The 21,157-nt window shown below is 41.3% G+C and overlaps 1 protein-coding gene across 3 annotated transcripts in view; it reads left to right on the top strand.

Moving 5' to 3' along the window:
• Positions 1-21,157, top strand: part of IPCEF1 (interaction protein for cytohesin exchange factors 1) — an 88,087-nt gene that overhangs the window by 11,372 nt on the left and 55,558 nt on the right. For 2 of the 3 annotated variants that reach the window (XM_063390144.1, XM_063390142.1), the window contains exon 1: positions 17,481-17,522. The exons of the other annotated variant lie outside the window; for it this stretch is intronic. The gene's annotated coding sequence lies outside the window, so the exon portion shown is untranslated. Of the gene's footprint in view, positions 1-17,480; positions 17,523-21,157 lie in introns of those variants that run through there. 3 annotated transcript variants of the gene reach the window in all.

Here is a 21,157-nt window from a genome sequence, read left to right as displayed (position 1 = left end):
GTGGTGTGGGTCTCTGCTCCCAGATAAACTTTTGCAGTGGGAGAAAGACCTTTTATTATTCTCTGTGGATGAACACTGGTATTCATACAAAACACAGCCTGTCTAGTCATGCACATAAATAAAAATCCATTTGAGATAATGATAACAAAAAGGGAACATACATATATCAGATAGATCATATTCTGTAAATACAGACAATAAAGTGGTTTGTAGAATCTACCTAGGTCTTGGTACTGCAGGCCATTATCAGCACATGAATATATTTATGTAGCACTGTTGACTTTTAGGACTGCTTAAGTTCGTAAGATTAGTCCAAAGGCTGTGGAACACACATAGTCATATTGTAAAAGTCATTTAGTTTAAAGTGTTACCATCTTCAGGCTGTGGTCACGTGTGTTTTGTATTTCCTCACTGGGGAAAGGCCATCCCAGAGGTGGCTGTAGCTTTTAACTGGGAGCTGGCAAGTTGTGAGTGCAGGTCCCAGGGCTGCTGCAGCCTGCCTGTCTTCCCTTCTTACATCTCGGCCTTAGGAAAAGGAAGGTCATAATGTTTAACTCTCATACTGTAAAGCCTTAGAAAAGGGAATACTTTCAGAAGTGTGAGGGCATCGAGAACTAGCTGTGGTTCCTTGTGTTTCCTATTTGGGGTCAATAGGGTGACTGACTTTTTATACTGCATGTAGCTTATTGCAAGATTCAGGTGTGAAAATTCTTACAAATGCCTTCAACTTTGACATTTGGAAGGAAACTTAGAATGGCTTGTTGGGCCTCATCTGAAAGCTAGAACAACCAAATAAAAAAAAGGACTTTGGAGCTAAAGCACTGTTTCTTTGAAAACAAGACTGAATTTATTAGATTTTTTTTTCTATTTAAGAAAAGAGATTTAAAGCACATATATGTTCAATATGGTGACAATGAGTGCTGATAGTATTTTGCAGCTATACTTTTTGATACCTTGAAGGCTTATGAGGTGTGGTCTCTCAGCAGACATTGAGCTGATGCTCATTCCCACACCATCACTGTTGTTGAATTGACTGAAATGTGAAAATCCAGATATCTTAGTCTCATGCTTTGCCATCTGCATGTGCATTATCACATTTCAGGTTTGACTGATTTCATACCAGTGAAAAATAATGTATAGCTGAGTGGTAATGGAAAACTGGATACTATGAACAGCAAGTGAAGAACTTAAAGGGAAAGAATGAGAACAGGAAGTCTCATCTTCAGCTTTTCTATATATAGAAAACACCTCAAGGGTAAGCACATACTGTGTTGTATAAATACATTTAACATGTGTTTTGTAGGCACATATTTTCAATCTGTTGTCATGATCTGAAACACATGTAGACTCTGAAAAGTTATGTGAAGCATGCAGAACCCTTGCTCATGCACGTAAGTAAAAGCTATGCACAGTGTATATGTGTGTAAACATTCTGCTGGAGGAGCAGCCACATAAGAACTACTTCAGAACCATCCCCAAGTCAGGAAGCCACAAATTATAGGTCTGAAATTTACCACACTGGCATGTCTTCCTAAATAAAACCAACTGGAAAGATAGGAGAGAGGAAAAACACATTTAGAAATAGTATTAGGTTAGAGAAGAGGAAAAATGCTAAACCCTTTTCTTGACTCCAGTCAGAAAGCAGGAGGATTATTACAGGCAGGAGCTTGCAGACTTTAGCTAAACAACTTCCTGGTGCTGAGTGTGAGTCTTGATTTTTATTTACGTATATGCATACAATCAGGGCTTTACACATAATCATTATTTTTATAGAGGCCAAGAGGGGACATGGTTGGATTTGCTTTTTCCCTTACCAGGTACTTTGTCATCATCTTATTCCCTTTTTATCTCTGCCAAGTCTTTGGAATGGGATGATGTCATCTTCTTTATCTACCTAGTATCTACCATGATGAGCCCTTGATCCTGACCAAGGGTGTTGGCTGCTTCATGAATGTTAAATTGAGAAGCAGCCATAGGAAAGCTGAATTTCTGTTGCAGACAGCAACACTTCAGCTAGAGTAAATACAACTGATACTTGTAAAACCACTGAGACAACTGCTAATTTTCCCAAAGCCTTAAATAGGTCTCGTTACGTCAGTCCTCTTCCAGTCCTCCCAGCCTTAGCCTGTGCCAGCGCAAACTCCCAGAGCTCCTCTCCTTGCTCAGTTGTCACACTTGCAACTTGGATTCTGCTGCAGCTGGGCTGATGGAGCCTTGGGAAAAGTAGCTGCTCTGAATGATCATTCAGTCCTCAGCCCCAGAGGTTCCTGGAACTGAAGTAAGCTGGGCAGGTAAAACACAATTCTTGGAATGGAAGAGTAAGAAGAAGGGGTGCCAGTAGAGAGGAAGAAAGAAAGCCAAGTCACTATTTGTGTTGGTTTGGAGTTGTCTTTTCTTTCTGTCTCTCTGAAGAGACTCACTGAGCAGAAGAGTAATTGACTCTCATGTGGAGCATTCCCACATGGTAGAGAAAGTCTGGTGCTCACTTCATCTCCTGCTTGCGTATGGGAGGTAACACAACTGGTGAGAAGGTAGCAAGGATCACTGCTCCTCCTACTACAGTCATCTTGGAGCTCTGCTCAAGTCCTCTGCTTCATCAGCTTGGAGGATGTAAGGGAAGAGGAACAGAAGGAAAAGCATTATGTAAGTTGAGAAAACTTCCTTACTGTATAGCAATGTGTGAAATTTTTAAATGGTGGGGTAAACGGAAGAGTTTTCTTGAGATTGAATGTTATAAAACTAGAATTGAACACACAGGTTCACACAGAGATTTCTCTGTGAGTGCCTGGAAGCTGGAGAGTTTTTATAGGAGAAGGATGGGTAGGTTTAAAGAGTTTGGTTTTTTCCTTAGGCTCTGCTGTCAGGCATCATAAGCAGATGTTGCACACAACCCTAAGGAAAATTACTTCCAAGAATGCATCAGCATTAATGCTGTTATGTGAGGACTGGAGCACTGGTAGCACCTGGACCAGAGTTGTTTTTGTGGGGAGAGTACCTCCTGCTCTTGTTCTGAGAGCTGACTTCTGTGTCACTGTAGCTGTGGCATTGCCATCAGCTTCATTAACTTAAAAACATGAGAGTTAGGTCAGCAATTCTGAGTTTTTGCATATTTTTATTTCCTATGTTGAAAGGCTGATTGCTGCTGTTAATGAGGTGTATAGATCTCAGCCAGCATTTAGTAACAAGTACTTGTTTTGGGTGCTGACTGGGGACTGCAATCCCCACATCTGGGTAGCAAAGTTGCCTAGAACTTTGTGGATTTGCATCTGCCCTTCACAACACTTCCATCTGCAGGAGAGAACAGCCATTGCTTTCTTTCCCTGGATGAACTGAAGAACTGAGACAGAGGTAAAGCAAGATTGCTCAGCACCACAAAACAAATGGGGGAATGGAAAAGTCTTGAGCTGTAAACCAGTGCTCTTCTGCAGCTGAACTATCTTCCCTGCTGTCAATCTCCTAACTATTCCAGTGGTGTGCATAATTCAGTAGTACCTGGCAGTGGTCATCACCCATTATTCAGTCTTCAGAATGACCTGTGCTTGATGGGGTTTCTGTGCCTGAACTCTATTTAGTGAAGAACGTGAAAAAATTAGGTCTGCAAATTACCCTAACAAAAAAATATAATTGGATATTTCTCTGTTTTGGATGAGTTTAAATTTTCTTTCCATATTTTTAGTCCCGACTCTGATATGTTTGTTGTGATTTTTTTTTTTTTTTTTTTGTGGTAACAGAAATGGTCCGTGTCTAAATCTTATTTGTTGAATTCCTGTGGATTAGAATGCGCAGTTTTCCTTACTGGAGAAGGGGATGGTTTGAGATGTGGTATGGAAAAGTTGTGTAAAGAGAGACTTAGAGTTTGTGTTTTGTGGTGCTTCCACTGCCTGCCCCATTGTGTATGTATAGATCACTGTGTCTTTGGGGACAAGGTGCCCATACTGCTGTCACCTTCTGCAGCAGAAGGCTGAGCAGACAGCTGAGAGAGGGGGATCCTCTGATGGATGTAATCATTGAAATGAACCTGCTATCTCTTAAAGATTTTGGTACTGTCAGATCTATATGTGGCATTTCTTCTAAAATATCTTCATATCTAGGTCCTAAAAGCTTTTTAGCTATGTGTAATGTTCCCTTTGAGTTTCTCCAAAAAGAGAAATATGTGATAAGGCAGGACTGGAAAAGAAAACTTAAACATATAGTTTTACTACCATTTTGGTGATTTAAAATTGGTTATAACTAGTGATTTCTTTAATACCTTGTATGTCTGTAGTCTCTGACATTTTATGCCAATAAATGCAGTTCCACCTTACCAACTTCTACCATGCTTTGGTTAGGTGGAGTTCCTGAAGCCATGCACAGGAACTAGGTATCCTTTTAGACTCTTCTTATCTCCTCTCAGAGGATAAGATGTCCCAAGGAGCATCCCACTGAATCCTGAGTCCTGCAGGCAAGCCTAGATCCCAGCTTAGCTCTGCTGGAGCAGGGCACTCCACAGCTGTTGCATTCTGCTCCTTAAACCAGTGCTTCATCCAACCTTAATGCTGGACCTGGAAAAGTGCTGTTGATAGGAATCTACTATGATCCAACAAGTAGTTAATGGTTAAATATGGCCTAAGAAGACTGGGTCATATTAGTTCAGATTTTTAATGTGGGGTTAGTCTGCAGAGAAACCTACAGCTGAGTGTTTCTGGCAGACAGCCTAAGGGGTGGGAAAGAAAGGCTTTTGTAAATTCACTGCTGTACAAATGTAAGCTTAATGTGTGCATGCAACCTAGTATTTATCAAACAAGTAGGTTTTCCTAGCAGGAGAGATGAGCAGATGTTCTGCATACGGCTGGGGCATGGTGCTGCTTCCCAGCAGAGCCTACAGGCCCCTGTCCTCTCCTGCCAGGTGTCACCAGCCCCAGAGTGTGGGACAGCAGTGTCCTGCTGTCTCCTGCAGCCTCTCTGACCCTTGCCTTGGCTTTGGAAAATGTTATTGTTGCTTTTTTTATTAGTGTTCATCTTCCAACTCAGGTCTTCTGAGAAAACTAACATCAGCACTTAATGTGTAGGGATCTTTTTCCGATGATGGACAAAATCTTTTCTGTTATCAAGATTGTTTAGTAGGAAATGCTTATAAAAAACCCCAAAAAACAACATCCTGGATAAAATTTATATTCCATATGGCAGAGGTTACTGGGAATGCCAAAGAAAGCACTATATATCTCATCTTCATTAAGTTAAACAAATGTAGGAACAACAATGACCTTGAATTCAGCATCAATCTGGTAGTTAAGAAATCAAGTAAAGTAACTAAAAATTAGACCTAAATGACGTGACAGTGTGTGTTGAGAGAAAAAATAAGAGAAATGACTAAAAAGCTATTTGAAATGGCATCAAGTCTCTTTAATTGTGCTATTAGTAGAACCCAAGAGTAAATATGTATACATGTCAAGGAAGATTTTAAAAAATACCAATAATAACATTACAGAGATGGTACGTGCAACCAGCAAATTACAGCAGTCTGTTAAAGATGAGAAAATGTTTTTTTCAAAAATTTGGAGTCATATCCAATAGAATAAAAATAGAAAAGACCATAAGTTCTGGTAAATATTTTGTCTTTTTGATTTGATTGCTAAAGTTATAAAAAATGGACTGGGGAGGAAGTTGCAGCAAAATCCTTTCAGATCATTAGAAACAGAAACCAGAGAAAGATTTTGATAGTGTTTGAGTTGTGAAAGAAGTAGGAAAAGATGATAAGACTAAGAAACAGTATTATGTGAGCTTGTACTAGATGTTTATAGAGAAAAGCTTTTTTTTTTTTTTTTTTTTTTTTTTTTTTTTTTTTTTGTGGAGGAAATCTAAGGAGCTATCCCAAAGTGAGCTACTACAAGAATGAATTTTAAAACAAGTAAGTAAAAAAGCTTGTAGATCATGAGCACCCATCAGTGTTCATGGAGAATTCTAGACCAACTGGGAAAAAGAAATGCTAAAATAGAAACTGTGACATGTAATTTATTAGCTATATTAGTACTAGAGGAATAAGAAGAGGCAAATAAACAGATGGATTCATATGTAACAAGGGACACATACTGATTTGGGGTTTTTTGGAGGTAAAAAATAAATCCAGCTCTTCATAAATCCAGCATTCTTTGACTTTATGAGCCAACCTGAATTAAGGGGAAACCGGTTGATAGGGGATGTTTTGACACAGGTGTGTTAACTCAGATAAGGAGTGCACTTCTGAAGCCAGTCTCCAGATTATTCCCACTTACATTGCTGTAGTTCACATGGCAGACAGATCTTGCGTTATACAAAATGAGCATCCTTTGAATAAAATTAACCAGATGTGCTCCAGGAGTGCACTGCTAATCAGTCCACAAGACTGGACTACTGACAATCATTTATTTTTGGCATGGCAGGTCCTTGGCCCTGCGCATTTTGCTCTGTAGATTCATTGTTGGCAGCCTGCTGCACTGCTTGCCTATGTGTGTATCACTGCAGCAGACTTGCATTTCCAGACACCTTTTGGCAGGGCTATAGCCAAAGGCTCGGGACAGCTAAGGCAGCTACAGCTCTTTTCTGGGCTAACAGCTGATTAAACTATGGGAAGTGAGGGCTGGAAACAAGGTATGGAAAAGGGGAACTAGGACTTCAGTGCACTGGGGCTCCTCAGCTTGAAAAAGAGGATTGAGAGGTAACGTGAGCGGTCTGTCAGTTATGATGGCCACAGAAGTGGTTACAAAGTGGCAGTGAATACCCGTCTTTTCCACAGGAAAACTAATATGTACTGTTTATTAAAGCAATACAAACAACAAGCCACAACCAATACCTAAAAAAAAAAAAACCAAAAACAATCACCCAAAAACAAACAAACAAACCAAAACCCCACAAAAAACCCCCCACAAACAACAACAAAAACAAACCACACACAAAGAAAAAAAAGCCCTACAAAACTGGCAGTAAATTTAAAAGGAAAAAAAAGTACTTTTTCACACACTGCAAAATTAAATTGTGGGAGTTAGTGTAGATTTTATTTTGCTGAATGTATAAATGGGTTCAAAAAGCAAGGAGAAAAGTTTATGGAAGGACAAGCTGCTGAGAAATGAAGTTTTCATACAACGAAGCTCTGCAAATCTTCCTTCAGGATGTGCCCAGACTGTGGAATGGCAGAATTCCTCATGGAGATCTCACTTGACATTGTCTCTGTTTTTGACTCTTCTCCTGTGCTCTGTTGATTTCCACTTTACCTTTATTCTGACACAGTTTGAACCCTAAATAAAAATGCCACTCTTATTTCCTCTCAAAGTCTGGCTTATAATTAAGTAAATAAGAAAAAGTAATAATCCACAAGATCAAATTTCTTCAGCTTGTTATTGAAGATATAAATACTTCCTCTCTGCATCCCCTTGGGACACTCAGATTATCCATACTTCTTTTGTGTAGCAGTCTTGGGTCGAGCTCTCTAGAAAGAGCTGAGGATGCAATTGGCACATGTACCTTATTCTCTAACAATATTGCATTGTCTTGCAATGCCAAAAGGAGCTTGCTTTAATTCTGGGGATGCTGCTGGTGCTGTGAAGGCTTGCACGGGGCCTCTCAGCCTTGTGCACCACCTGTGACCTCACCTGCAGAGTCCTGCTGTAGTTTCCAGCTTTGGGAAGTGGCTTGCATGTACTGTTTCTGTGTCAGCCTCAGGAACAGTGTTGATGTGGGTATTTGGGACAAGCTCAATGGCAGCAGAAAGGCTGCACAGGGTGGGTGAAGGGGTGCTGTGCCAAGGACTAAGAAAAGTGAGAACACTCAAACTAACCATTTGGTGATTTCTGACTCTGAGAAGCACCAGGGAAGTTACAGATGTTGTAGCAGGCTGTAGCACGGCGAGGGAACTTCTTTTAAGTAGTGATACTGGAGAAAATGTGTAGAGCTTAGAAAGCTGAAATTGTAAGACCAGGTGGATGGGTGCCCTGGTAAGCAGAGGCTGCCTGGGAATCTGTGGAGAGCTCCTCAAGAGATGTGATGGATAAAACTTTGAACTTTGCAGCCCAGAACTCGTGCAGGCTCTTGGAAGAAACATGTACAGCAAAGTGGGAGTCTGTACCACCACTGACCTTGCTAATCACATCTTCTCTCTTGCCTTCTCACTGGGTATTTTTCACTCTTTCTGTAATCATTCACCTTTTTTCCCCTCCCTTTTTTTCTTTTTTTTTTTTTTTTTTTTTTTTTTTTTTTTTTTAGCAGACAGGGAATTCCTCTGTAAAGGGAGCTTTGCAACCTTTAATACATGAGTGTGAAGAGATTGTTGCAGTGCTGTTAAGCTCAAAGCCTCATATAACAATCTTTTTGGGTTTCAGAGGTTGTTTATAGTGGTGGAACAAACGTGTAGGAGTAGCACTGGGGTTGGGGAGTTCTGAGCCCTTCTTGAAGTGTCAAAGGACACGTATGGTAATGTCACTGAGTCATGTTGGCCACAGGGGTGGAGGACAGTAGAAGGGCTCTTTATCTGCTTCCTTACCAAATAAAATCATTAAGGTTGGAAAAGACCTCCAAGATTGCTGAATCTTACCTTCTACCAAACAACACCTTGTCAACTTGACCACAGTACTAAGTGCCATGTCCAGTGATTTCTTGAACCTCTCCAGGGGTAGTGACTCCACTGCCTCCCTGGGCAGCCCATTCCGGTACTTAACCACCCTTTCAGTGAAGGAATCCTTTCTGATGTTCAACCTGAACATCACCAGTGCAGCTTGAGGGTTTTCCTCTTGTTCTGTTGCTGGTTCTCTGGGAGAAGAGACCAATCCTCACCTGGCTACACCTTCCCTTCAGGAAAGGCTTAGCCTTCCTTTTTCCAGGCTATACACCCCCAGCTCTCTTAGCTGCTCTTCACAAGATTTGTGCTCCAGACCCTTCACCAGCTCTGTTGCCCTGGACTCGCTCCAGCCCCTTCCTGCAGTGAGGGGCCCAGAACCGATCACAGCACTCGAGGTGCAGCCTCAGCAGTGCCGAGTACAGGGGACAATCCCTGCCCTGCTCCTGCTGCCCACACCATTGCTGATCCAGGCCAGGATGCCATTGCCCTTCTTGGCCCCTGGGCACAGCTGGCTCATGTTCAGCTGCTGCTGACAGCACCCACAGGTCCTTTTCTGCCAGGACACTTCCCAGCCACTCTTTCCCCAGCCTGTAGTACTGCCTGGGGCTGTTGTGACCCAAGGGCAGAACTTAGAACTTGGCCTTGTTGAACCTCACACCACTGGCCTCAGCCCATTGATCCAACCTGTCCAGATCCCTCTGGAGAGCCTTCCTACTCTCCAGCAGATGAACACTCCTGCCTGAGTGTCACCTATGAACTGATTGAGAGTGCACTTAATCCCCTCAATCCAGCTCATTGAAGCTCCCTGTTAAGGGTGCAAGCAGCGAGGGCTTGCCCTCTTTGCCCTGGAGGCCTCCGGAGGCTCTGCTCCTCTCCCCTTCCCTCTCCCCTTCCCCCTCTCCCTCAGTGACCATGTTGCCTTCCTGGAGTCGAACTCCAAATAAACCCTCATCTCATCAGCACCTCACCAGCCGTCTAGAGTCTCCTTGCCTGCCTGCTTGCAAACATCCACGACCCTAGGGGCTCCCAGGGAACCCCCCCCGGGGAGGCCCCCCAAAATCTAAATTACAACAAAGCAGGAGATGTCTTTCCTAAATCCCTTCTGGCTGGCCCTGATGCCCTGGTTTCCTTGCACTTTCTATGGTTTTTCACTCAAGTTTATCTGCCCCATGACCTGCCTTTTCACCAACGTCAAGCTGACAAGCCGTAGCTCCCTGGATCCTCCTTCAAACCCTTCTTGTAGATGAGCATCACTTTTGCTGGTATCCAGTGATCTGGGACCTCCCTTGTTAAACAGGACTGAGGATGAATGTCAGAGAGTGGCTGGGCAAGTCCTTCCACCAGCCTGAATCCTTGGGTGAATCCTCTCCAGCCCTGTAGACTTGTGTCTACGTGGCTCAACAGGTCATTAACTACTTCCTCCTGGATTGCAGGGTTTCTTCTCTGGTCTCTATGTCTGTCTACCAGCTCAGGGGCCTGGTTGCCCTGAGGATAACTGGTCTTTCTGTTAAAGGGTGAGGCAAAGAGGCATTAAGTACCTCAGGCTTTTCATTATCTTTGGTGACAATGTTCTCCCCTGTGTACAATAAAGGATGGAGATTTTCCTTGACCCTCCTTTTGTTGTTGATGTTTTCCTAAAACTCCTTTTTATCCTTTTTATTATCTTTCACAGCGGTTGCCAGACTGAGTTCTAGCTGAGCTTCCTCCCTTCTCACTACATGACCTAACAACATCCTTGTATTCTTCCTGAGTTGCCCACCCCTTCTTCTGAAGGTCAATAACTCTTTTTTCGCAGCTCCCTGTTCAGCCAAGGTGCTTTCAGGGGTGCCAAACACTGGCCAGTTCTGGTATAAAAGGAAAAAAAAATTGTTGCTTGTGGTGACAAGTTTGAAAATTAGAGTTGACAATATCATAGATAATATTGTCTTCTTAATCAAGGATTGTTTGGAAGACTTTCTGAGAGATGGTTAAGCAATCATTCTTACTACAAAGGAGAACCAGGTGGGATATCCTCAGCCTGCATGGGAGGCTTCAGCACCTTTGCACAGAATTGCTGTCATTAGCAATGTAGAAGTGTTGGTAGATGTGTCACAAGTTCTCAGGTGTTTATGGTTTTATTTACTCAGGGTGCAATCTAGTCCTAACATTTTCACATTCCTCATGTATACTATGGGCTTAACACTGAGCTGTTTTCCTTATGCTATTTGGAGCTTTCCAGGCCTGAGGTTTTACCAAGGTGAAATTCTCTGTTAAGGAACACGTGAACTTAGGAAAAACAAAATGAATGAAAAACTTGGTAAAAAAGGAACAGCAAGTCCCAAATGCATTTCTTTAAGCCTTGTGCTTAGGTGTTAACACAGGAGCTTATTCAAAATAGAGGAGACTTTAACCACTAGACCACAGTGACTCAAATGTTTACTAAGATATATTGCAAAATGCTTTTATTCCCTTCTCTTGCCTTATTATTATGACTGCTGAGCATGAAAAATGCAAATAACCTGGGGCAGTGGAGTAAGGGCAAAAATGATAGCTGGGCAGAAAGGATGACTGAAGAGCAGCCTTCAATGTCCTCATCTACTAGGTTTGTTGCTGGCCTAGGATGAATGCTGTGGGGGAGGAAGAGAGGAAGAGGAAGCAGCAATTGTGAATGCTTTGCAACCTCAGCAGAAAATACTGATGAGAAATGGCAAACATGCAGTTGTTGCTCTTCCTAGAGAATTTGTTTGCGTTGCTGTGTGACCTCCTTTGTCCCTTAGAGGTGTGAGAGCTCAGCAGTCAGCTCAGCCCAGAGGGAATGCCTGCAGGGAAAATGAGGAAGAGAAATTGTTTGGGCAAATTCAGTTAGCCCAAATGAATTTAGATGATGTGCATATACCTAATGGCAGCATAATTTGAAAAGCCATTATTTGATAAATAGGCATGCAACCACCAAAAAACCCAAAAAACCAAAACATAGTATGACAGGCTTTTCTTACCAATGTCTCAAAAATTGACCTTTTGCATGTTATGAATTCTTGAAGACTCTGAATTTCAGATGGGTATATCATGGCAGTATATGAATTTAGGTGCAACTCATGTGACCCTATAGTATAACTGAATTCCATGCAGTCACAATGACTTATATACAAAGTAATTCAAGTTTATTGATGAATTGCTTATGAATTGTTGAGTTTAATAGCATAAGTCAATGGCTGGATTGGGTTTTTATCTATTTATCTTGCAACTGGAATTGGCCATCCTTCTTTTGGATTCTTTACAAGAAAGTAGATGGGCTAGCCTTAGTAATCTTAGAGCACAATCCTAGAACTATTTGAAAAAATAGATTTAAGATATGTGAAAATAATATCGGTTTTTTAGAAGATTTTCAAGCACTTTAAGATATTTTCATTTTCAAGAAATAAAATAAGTTTTCTCCTTTTAAATTTGCTTTTGCTAAATGATCTTGCAATTGGAATAAAAGCAGTTGAGTGAGAATGCAAAACTCTGCATGTTATTCCTAAGTTTTCCTTTTGAATTTTTTTCTTCTCATGTAAAATGTTACATCCAAAAACTCTCCTTTTTTCCTGAATCATTTTTAAAATACCAAATAGTTTTATAAAGGCCTTATCTCTTTTTTGTGTGTGTGAAAAAATATAGTTTAAAAACTTTGGATGACTTGGCAGAAGAACTGAAATATATGAATTAAGGAGAAGGATGTTTGCCATGGTGAGAAAAGATAACTTCTAAAGGATGAAATTTTTTGAAATCGCATAGTCTTAGTTCATTATCATATCCCTAACAATGATATTTTATGGCTGGATTTTAACAGATATTTTTGCACATGTGTACAAGTCACAGATTGTTCTAAACTCATGTTTCGGTTCATAACTATCCTGCTTTTTAAAATATATGTGTTTTTCTTTTTCTGGGAAGATATTTTAATGTTTTCTCTACAGGTTTTTTGGGTGATTTACTGGTCAGATGAAGGTTTGGAATGAACAAGGAATGACAGGCTCCTTGCACCACCCAGGCAGGCAGCTCAGTCCAACCTCCAGCTCCCCAGCAGGCTCAGCCTAAACCAACACCCTCAGGGCTTTATCCCATCAGGGCTTGAAAACTTCCAGGACAGAGCCTGCACAACTTCTCTGAGTGACTGGTCCCACTGTCTTCATAGGGATGGAGGTTTTCTTTTTTATTCAGTCTGTAGGTCTCCTGTTTCAACTTCTACTTCTTGTGTCTCAGCCTTTTGCTGTGTGCCACCGGTAAGAGCCCATCTCCATAGTCTTGCTGATGGCCTCATAGGTGGTGGAGGGCTAATGTTGGAGGGCCCCTGAAGCTGTCCCTGCTCCAAGATGGAAGTGTCATAGTCCCTCAACTTCACACAGAACGAATCATCCAGCTCCAGCCATCTTGGTGTCCCCTGCTGAGCTTGTTTCAGTTTGTCACCATCTCTCTGATACCGGGGTGTGTGTCCCAAACAGCGTTTAGATGTGATTCAAACCAAGCAGAGGGGTATAATCATGTCCCTCAATCTCCTGGTTGTGCTCCCATCTCTATAGCCATCTTGCAAGCCCACCACATTCTCAGTGCATCTGGAACGCCCAGTTTCTGTCACTGGGCTAGTGATAAAGGTGTCCATGTCAACATTTACAATGGGAAGCTGTTGCAGGCTCTCTGGCAGGCATTTTAAACATACACAGCCACAACAAGCAGCAGGAGTGCTAACGTAACTAGAGCTGCTGAGGGCTTCTTATCAAAGATGAAAGGAAAGCAATGGCATAAGGTTGTGCAAGAAATGACTTTGAAGCAAAGAGTGGGATTTAGGATTCTGTGCAGATACTGAAGTCCTTGCTTAGTATAGTGCTGCAACAAAACCAGTGTTTAATGCTTAGCTTTGGCAGCTGTTTGTTTTCAAGATGTTTAAGCAATTTTCTAGCCACCTAAAGGTGTTTTTCTTTTCTGATAATGCTGTCCTTACAAAAGCAGCTCATATGCTTCCTGCCTGCGAAGCAGTTTATCCTGGGAGCTCCAAACATTTTAGAGGAATTAATTACTAAATTTTAATAAAATTCCTCTGATCTAGGCAATTATTGTGTACCTCCTTTAAAAGTGTGGAGGTAAAGCTGTGGAAGAAGTGGGTTCAAAGTCAAGTGGTAAGTCAGTGCCAGAAACAGGCCTGGAGCCTCTGAGTACTGATTCTCTGCTCAAAGGATTTCAGTTTCATGTTGTCCATCAGCACTTTGTTTACAAAGCCTCACACTGGGATTTAGCCAAGTGGTAAAGGCAAATATAAAGCTGATTTCCTCTCCTTTGATTTTACCAATAATACTTCTACAAGAGTGACCTGATCTGGGGTAGAGAGAAATACAAAAGTGAGGTGATGTGTATAAACCCCCACTGTTCTCTCAGCACTGGAACATTCAAAGACCGATTAATTCTCTCTGTTTCAAATTCACTTCAAAAACTGAAACATGTTAAAATAGAAAAGAAAGCTCACAGAGGAAGCTAGAACATCTTTACTGCTTAGAAGGAAAACTTCACAGTTGTGCGAGTCAGTAGCTTGCCATCATAAAGGTTAAGTGCCAGTAACATCTGGTTTGCCTGTCACAGGTGCATTTGGTAAATATGAATCATGCTGGTTGACGGAGTCTCATCTCACCCCACTTGTGGTCTCTACAGCCTGTGACAGGAGTCATGCAGCCAGGAGGTTTGTTGGTAAAAGTGGTATGTTTCAGTGGCTTTCCCATACCCTTTGGTACATTCATCGGTTACTTAGTCATTTGAGTAGGCAAAGGAAAGTGCAGACCATACCTTGCTTTCCTGCCTGGTAAGAAACAAACACTCACAGAGCATTTGGAATAAAAAATACAGTGTCTAATGGGATTTTATTGCAAATAAACTGCAAATTGGGGGACTTTTTTTCCTTTTTCTGTGACAACTGCTGTTCAGCTCAAGGAAAAAATAAAGATGCTATGTCTTAAATTTTTAACCAGACAGATAGATCCCAGCAAATTTTCCTGGGTCCTTGTAGCCATGTTGGCAGGAAGTCCCTTCATAGTCCTTTTTCTGCTGCAGCCTTCCATAACTACCTCTGTGGAAACCTAGTGATTTCTACAGCCTGTATTTGCACAACTATATAAATAATTTCTTTTAACTTTCTGTATCATTTACCCTACTTCAATGTTTATTCCAGAGTTGTGCATCTACCTCAAAAGTTAGTGACAGTCTCTGACTCTTGGCCACTGCTGTGGCCATAAGAAGCTGGTAAAACTAGGAGAATAATGTGTTTATGCTGTGAAATTTGCCATGAATATTTTCACCTAATATTCCTGGAAACTACTTAATTTACTGCTCCCTATGCATATTGAATCACTATTTTCTCTGTTTCACAGAGTAATATTTTCAATTCTGTACCAAAGTTCCAAGAATCCTCTTCCTTCTTTTCTTTTTATCACATTTCATTGTTTGTTCCTTCCGTTTTTGTTTTACATGACTGAGAAAGAGATGTGCTTTCCCTATATAAATCATAATCTGAGCTATTTATGTTGAATCCCTTATCAATCAAGCCACGTTACAAAGCATTGTTTGTATTAAAATTCATCTTAATACAAGAGCTTTTTTTTTCCCCCTGGCAATTCTTGACCATTCTTTTCACTCTTTTCTCTTTAGTCTTACAGATTCTTTCTATTGTTTGTTGGTGATGGCTATGTTTCATGATATTCCACACAAAACTGCCATTGATCCAAACAAAAGCATTCCTAAATCCATTATATTATTCACCATTCCCTCCTTCATTTGTCAAACTATTTTGTTCTGTTTCTGACCACAGCTGAACCTTAAGCACAAACTGCCCTTGAATATGTTGTACACTTTCTTTTTTTAAGTTCATTTGCAGCAACAGAGCTATTAAGTAAATCAGCTGAGTACTTTCCATTTCAAATATTATTAATGGAAATTTAGCCACAAAGATGATCTGCTTACTCTTGTCTTACCTTATGTCTTGAAATGATACCTTGAAGAGAAGACTTTACAGACATTTGCCTTAGCTATGGGTTAGAAAAGTAGAAAATTACTCTCTTGGTAAAGAGGGGAAAAAATAAGGGAAAACAACACGAAATAAGTTTATTAGTATATTTTGAGGGATATATGAGTCCTTTTCAATCCTGGTGCAAAGTAACATGGGAATGCAATGCAAATATTGGTCAACAAAATGTGATGCAGTGGGTTAAAATGGTCCATAGTTAAAAACTAAATTGAGAGTGGAAGAGTTAAAAACAAACAAACAAACAAAAAGTGTGCAGCCACAATGGAAACTTTCCTTAGATTCAAGGGTGATGTCTCTCTTGGCTGGAAGTGTGAGTGAGGATGAGGCAGATCTTTCCTGCTCACACTGGCACAAGCTCTGAAGTGGATGGACTATGAATACATTGTTCTGGCACATCTTCCTTCCACAAAAGATTCATCTTTGTAGCAAAATATCCTCTTCTGGATGTGCTGATGCATGTTGCTCTGTGTGAATAAAGCTTTCAAGTAACTCCCTGTAGACTGACATGAGTCATCCGTTTTTTGTGTTCCTATGCTTCTGCCAAGACTACTAGAAAGCCCTATAATTATAACTGGCATTTGTGGCACCAGCAAGGCCCAAATTAATTTTTTTATGGATGTCCTAAAGGTGGCACTGTAATTTCAGTGTCATGAATAGTAAAGCATGGAGATCTCTGTATACGTCCTTTACCTGACTGTGAGCCCTGGAATTTTGCTGTGACAGAGAAAGAGATCTGAGAAAATGCAGGAGAATGCCTAAGCATCAATATCCTTCCATCCTGCTTTGAGGAAACTGGTCTGTAATATTCCAGTGAGTCAAAAAGGAAAAAATAATTTCAAAGTATGTTGTGGCCTGCCTTACTTTTAGCAATGCCTACCATTTTGAAGAAGGATGAAATTTAACAGAGTGCATGCTCTGTCTTTATAGGCTAATGTGATTACGTGAAGTAAGTTAAGAGCTGTGTAGATAGAGCAAGGCAAAGTTACGTGGATATTTGTGCTAGATGTTTATTCATTCTTGAACTCTACATACCTTTAGCTAACTAAAACTGTGGAAAGCATAAGCCAGAAAAGTACCCAAAAATACAATGTCCTTAATTTTAATTTCCTTTTATCCACAAGCCTGGTGAATATGTAATTTAAAGAGGCTTCTGTCTCATATTTTTAACAGGGTTATTAATTTTGACTTACCACTCTATCAATTAATTGAAAAGCAAATGTGGTAACTAAAGATGATTGACTTGAAACTATTAGATCGATGTGCTTGTCTGCAGATCTTGCTGTCATCCCTGCTTGGATGGGGTTTCCTGGGACACACCTTGCAGATGACCCAGAAAAACCAAACCGACAACACTCCATGTCCCATCTTTCCTTTTGTCCGAAGGGCTCCCTGGCCTTGGTGCGGCTGGGTTCAGGCTCTTACCACACCTTGGGGTTCAGGAGTGAACACTGGGGCCCCCAGGAGACGGGGACTGGAGAGGTGCTCTGAGGAATGTGCTAGCAGGAGAGGCTGTGCTGAGGCTTGGAGAGTGCCATTTGTCTCAGGGACTGTTGTATACTTTCTTCTGTCTCCCACAAGCCTCTGCTCAGGAATGTATGAGAGCACATTTTTTAAACCAGTTTCCATTTGGGAAACAAACAAAAAACATTAAAAGTTATCTATCTGGGAGCATTTCTAATAGTTTATTCACATCTCCTACCCCATTTCCACATGTCTGGGTTCTAGCATTAATGCTTCTGGCAGGCAAGGCTTTTAGCACTTGCTTTGATGCCTGACTTGTGGTTTGTGTAGTCATGGCTTGTAAAAGAGACATGAGTTTCCTCTTGGGCAATTTCAGCATTGCAACTGATTTCTGTAAGAGTTTCCTCTCTGCTTTGCAAGGTGTATGGAGCTGACGGGACAAATGTGGCTATTCGTCAGAATTCCTTGCTGGTAAGGTTGTGGCTTATTTCTTTTTGCTTAAGTGACAAATGTTAGTTATTTATGTCCAGACACATCTATTTTCTTTTTCTTTTGGCAAGATGGTATAGTTTTAGCTGATAAGAAACAATGTTCACTTGGTACAATAAAGGAAGTTCACAAGGGCGAGTAGCTGCCTGTTTTAAAAGGCCTGTGTAAAAGATCTCATGTTCTCCCTTCCCCCTCTCTCCTTTGGTTAAAAATGCAGATGGATCACTAAAAAATAATGATATAATTAGAAAAAAATTGTTGAGTAAGGACAAGGGACATGCATATATCATGTATATGAATTATTCTCTTCTGGACAAGTTTAATTCAGTTGTTTTAAGATCCATCAAAGGACATGGTGACAATCTATTAATGACTGTTTCATGTAAATCTGATGTTTGTGAAGATAAATGTGTAATATGAAAATTGAAGCAATTCCCTTCTTGATTTTGGGTTCCTAGAGAAAAATGTGCAAATATAGTGTTGTGTTAAGGCAATTTTAGGGTGCAACATGGGAGTAGATTTTATTGTGCTGTGGTGACAGCACTGAGCAGAATTATTTCTGTTTTCAATGAGAAAAGAATCTTAGATTCCGTTAATTTTAATGTTTCTCTCATACACATTAAATTGAATGAACAGAGACATGGCTAAAGTACTCTGTGAATAGGCTTACCCATACAAAAGGACAGCTGGAATTAGAATCTCTTCTGCTTTGTGCTGAAATAGAAAACCCAACCCCCTGTCTTTATCTCTAGATTCGAGTTTTCCTCAACAAAATGTGGCTCTGGAGAAAGTGGGGATTTGCATCTAGTTTAATTATTCACTTTCCTACTTTCTTTCAACAAGTTCTTTTTGAAGTGTAGGGCTCAGTAGTATCAGTTGGGTTTCTTGGAAGGTTTATTATCTCTGTGCAGGAACTGCAGCTCAGTTTGGCAGGATTTTCCCATCTGCCAGTTTTGCCAATGTTCAATGGTTTCTAACAATTCAAAAAGGAGAGAGAAATTGTCTTGTGACTTCTACGGAATGGCCTTTCTGTACCCTCCTCCATGGTGAAACTTTCTAGATGTAAAAACTACCTCTGTGGAAAGGAGATTCTCAGAGTGCCCGTCTCCTGCTGCTGACTCTGGTGGCAGAGCTGCACACAGCGTGACCAGGTGTGAGTCCTGTGGCCTGGGCAGGCTGTGTGCCTCGGGTCAGGCATGCTGGAGCTGTCTGCTTTCAAATGCTGCATCATCTTCACTTTGCCCAGCACACTGCCTCCCTGCTGCCCCTTTTCCATCACAGGGTGGTGGAAGGCTCTGTTTTACTTTATAAATGGCAAGAGCTATTAATGCCAGGGTGCTAACATTCACGTGAACTTTGGGTTCTGGCTGTTTGCTTCTGTTCCCCATGCATACTGGGAGACCTGATTCCTTGCAGGGCTCTCTAGCTGCCGGAACACAACACTTGCTTCTCACCTCTCTGAGTGTATTTCCTTGTAGGTGCAGCTGCTGTGTGCTGCCTGCTCAGTGTGGCAGGCTCTCCACCAGCCCTGTGCAGTCCCTGCAAGGTGATGGGGGAAGGCATCAAACCAGTATAGGCTGAAGGGCTTCCTCATTTTTTAAGATGCTCTGTTTTTTCTGTTGTTGATTCCAGATGTTTCCCCTTGCCCCGCAAATCCATCCCTCACACACTCTCCCATGATCTCTTTACAGTGATACTGACTTGGTTGTGGGTTAGTGGGACAAGGTCTGCTGTGCATAAAGACACAGCTGCAGGGCACTGTGCAGACAGCAGTATTGTGCACTCGCTTGACTAAATAGCATGGATTTGCAGCCTGCTGCTCACCAGCTTGTCACGGGGAGATCCTGGGAGGTTCTCAGTTGCTGTTGGATTCTTTGGTAGGAGCAGTAACCAAGGAGAGGGCTATTGCTGAATGACATGCTGAATAGTTTCACTGTTTTGTGCACTCCTTGAAGAACTCTCTTCAAGGAGTCACTCAGCCCCCAGTTAGCTCAGGAGTGCTGCTAACAGGCCAGTGTAGCCAGTACTGGTTTCATGCCTGCAGCAGGTGTCCTTCCTGATGCGTCACTTAATGCTGATAAATTCATGCTGAGTGTTGCACAATCACTAGACAGGGAGATGGGCACAGAGGTAATGTTGCATGTGAAACTATACCTATTACCCCTTTCTGCATTCAGTTCCTTCTTGCCCGAAGGAGAGTCACATTTTGTTCTCTTAAGAATTTCTCTGGAAAGCAGTATATGCAGTCAAAGACACAGATCATCAAAGCATATGCACTGCGTTTATGCCTTAGCGACATGTGTTTCTAAAAATATTTCCCTTTTGCAGCCTCCTCTACTCTTTAATTGCTCAATTCTCTTTCCTATCATCAAGTTACAGTCTGGCTGTCCTCCAGTGCCTGTTTCTTTTGCTTTTGCTATGGGGCATCTCTGGCATAAATCTTGTGAATAGGCTGTGTCTGTCCTCCTCCAGCTCTATGCCCTGCATCTGGCTTAGCTGAGTCATGCTTTCTCTGTGCTTATGTTTTCAATTGTCCCCATATTCATGTGTCCTCTCTCTCCAAACAGCTCTTGTGGGTTGCTTCTAGGAGGGAATCAAAAATCGGCATAATGACATGGCCTTGACTCACCTACTACTTCTCTAACTGCTTCCTCTGCGGATATGGCTTCCTCTTCAGGGCAGAGCTCATCTTCCTTTGACTTCTCTACCTTGCCTTTCTCCAGAACCTCCAGTCTTTCTCTCTTTCTCAGCTAGCACGTTCTTATATCTTCTATTGACTACAATCAATGAACAAAATCCTGTCCACTCTGCCTTCATTTTATCCTGGCATTTACCTTCAATTTTATCTGAAAACCTCTTCTTAAAACCTTCCATCTGTGATTCTATCTGCCAAGGGTTCTCCATCTGTTTTCTGCAAACATGTGTAAAATGTCTTTCAGAAGGTCCTGATATACCTCAACATGCTGGTTATGATCCAATAGGTGGTACTTTACTCTGATCCATTTCTCTGTGCATTTTGCCCAAATGATTTTATTCACAAACATCCCCCTATGAAGGACAGATCTAATCCTAAGTACTTTTTTTTTTTTTTTTTTTTTTTTTTTTACCAAATGTAGAGTTTGGCCTGTCTCTCTGGTATGTCATGGCTCAGCCTCTTGCTGAATCCAGCCACCATGATAAACTTCTACCTTTCCCAAGTCATACTTCCTCATTACTGACAATGATATCATACTGATAATGATATCATATTTATAATGCTATCGTAGTCTAAGCACTTTCTTTAGTTCTCTGTCCTTGTTTCCTATCTATTGGATAAATTTCAACCATAAGCTTTCAAATGCCTTCACCCTCCATACACAGTAGTATGCTGTTATCCAAGTGTTATTATCTAATGTGACTTTTACTGAAATCTCCTATTATCTGGCCCTGACAAAAGAAGTTTCATCACCTCATATCAGTTCAGAAACTCACTGCAAGGATAGTTTTGCTACTCTGGTTCACTGATGAATCTCCTGTCTTATTTATTTATACTTCCGAGCAGCATTAAACATGCTGAGCCTGAACTCTCATTCTGAACTCCCTGGGATCCTTCACTCCCTGGGATCCCTCTCTTAGTT

The sequence above is a fragment of the Prinia subflava genome, chromosome 2 (assembly GCF_021018805.1).
Source record: "Prinia subflava isolate CZ2003 ecotype Zambia chromosome 2, Cam_Psub_1.2, whole genome shotgun sequence".
NCBI classification, from domain to species: Eukaryota; Metazoa; Chordata; class Aves; order Passeriformes; family Cisticolidae; genus Prinia; species Prinia subflava.
This window is presented reverse-complemented; position numbering and strand designations above follow the sequence as displayed.